The sequence below is a fragment of the Vigna radiata genome, chromosome 5, assembly GCF_000741045.1.
Source record: "Vigna radiata var. radiata cultivar VC1973A chromosome 5, Vradiata_ver6, whole genome shotgun sequence".
Classification (NCBI taxonomy): Eukaryota; Viridiplantae; Streptophyta; class Magnoliopsida; order Fabales; family Fabaceae; genus Vigna; species Vigna radiata.
Window position 1 is genome coordinate 2,463,379 of NC_028355.1, and position 2,446 is coordinate 2,465,824.

A 2,446-nucleotide genomic window follows, 5' to 3' on the forward strand; every position below is an offset into this window, starting at 1 on the left:
ATGTAGCTGGGTTCCTCCTATATCTTCAAGTTCTTACCATAGCCTTACATTTTATGTTTGGGTTAAATATCCTTTTTAGTGTCTAAAATTTAACATGAAATTAAAATTCATTTCTATTCATGAAAAATTGAATTTGCAATTGCAAATGTTGTCCCACATGTTATTACAGATAGAAGGAAAGTGATGAGGTACTTAGCATTCCCATTGCAAGTTGGGGAAATGATAACTATTGAAGAAGCGTGAGCTGAGTGTACGACTGTGTGAGATTGTGGTCCAAGTCCAAAATCTGACACCCTGCTCCATGATTCATAGCTAGAATGATGTGAAAATTTAATAGCGTACAAATTAGATCAAATAGGTTGTAGATTTTCTTATGAATCAGAGAAAAGAATGTGAACAGAAACTCAGTTACGTAACACTTTTTCTCATGAATAATGTGCATGCGTGTAAGCTACTTATACAATTTTTAAACCCATGACAGATAAATTCTGAATCCATTTTCCTTGTTGAAAATGCAAAAGTTGCAGCACTAGTACATAAAAAATTAACCTAAAAGTAAACACAGGAACCTTAAGATTTTAAAGTGAAAACTTGTTTTCCAAAAAGGAAAATCCAAGTTTGCCATTTTCCAACAATAGCTATAACAAAGATACCTGCATTTTCCCTTGAAGCTGTCACAATAATGGAAACATTTTATGTGTCCCTTATTTATTTCTTAAACATGACAGTGTTTTTTAAAAGAACATGGCATGCATAAGAGGACATAGATGTTGTGTTTTCATAAAGGGGAACAAATAATTGAACAAGTACTGAAATACTCCCTCTAACTATAAATGCTCTCAACAATGTTTAAAATTGGAAATTGTGATCTTTCAGTCACTTCAGATATGCACCATACTCGAGTCATTTGCTAAACTTTATCATGTTATGTTACAGTTATGCAATCATACAAACATACTTTAGTTTCTGTTCTTTCTATGTATATTTTCACAAAAGTAAAAGTGCTTAAAAGGAAAAAGTCTTACAATTTACATCAATAATTCGTATAAGCTAATTAAACTCATCATTCCTATAGCTTATTTATCTATTTCTACTAAAGCTTTAATCTCACTCATTTCATTTTGTTCTTTCAAGCTCTTGAAGAAATCATGCACTAAATTTCATCATACAAAACACTCTAGCAAACAAGAGATTAAAGAGATAATTGCTTGAGATTTTACGTTCACATTGTTGTTTGTAAAATTAAAAAGAAAACTGGAAAATGAGTATAATTTGAAAAAATAAATAAAAATCAGAGAGTACAAGTGTAATTTACTCTTAAAACGTGTACATCTATATAAATATTTTTTTTTATATTTCAAAATATTCTCTCTTTTTATTGTAAAATCTGGTGTATAAATATTAATTTTCTTTTTAATGTGTTGTTGCAATGATATTTTCATTATCCATAGAATAATCATTGATTTAAATTTATTTAATTCATTGAAAAACGTTTAAAAGGTACTTTAGAAAAATCTGTGACACCATAAATTCCGTGCATGAATGAGTAAAATTTGAGGGCATTGAATTTGAAATAAGAGAAAAAAGAAAGAAGTAAATTTATGAAAGTGAGAAAATAAAAGAGAAATTGAAATGAGAGGTGTACGAAAAATATGAACTGTGGTGAAGAAGGCACAGTCGTACTCTTCCTTTCTGCGATACTAACAGTGCAAGAATACCTCAGAGAATTTAATACGACCAAACAATTTTAATATCAGACCAACTTTTCATCTCATTTACAAAAAAAAAAAAAACACAAAAATGAAATTGAATTTTGGGGAAAAAAAATCTAATGTTTCAATTTTACACATTTTTATTTCTACTTTTTTTATGGTGAGAAAAGACATTTATAATTTTATTGATATGGAACGAATATTTGAATTGAAGTTTGTCAATGGCAATTTCGAATAAAATGTAGGTTGTGTGCTTTTGATAAAAAGAAAGTTAATACATGTTATTTATGTATGAATATTTTTTCTTATAAATGATGATATATAAAATAAAATTTATTTGAACAAGACTACTTAAATGTACTTTTATTTGATGTTGCTTTCCATGCAAAAAATAAAAATAAAAAGTACTTGATTTCAGGCCTTGGTTGGTTAAAATTAATTAAAAGGAAGACTGAAACATGAATGGAATAAGAAAACAAGGGTTTTTGAAAAAAAAATTATAAGTGTGGAAAAGTAAAGAAAATGTTGTCTTATGTAATAATCAGCTAAAAAATTGTGTCATTTATATTTATATTAATATTAAATTTCGTTTCAGGATAGTTTCTTCAACCATTTTATCATTAGTGAAAATATAAGATACTATGACGTTTTATTATAACCAGAATCATTCTTCAAAATAGATTTATAGGTGACAAAATTGTAATAAAAGTAAGATATATTATGATATAAATTTG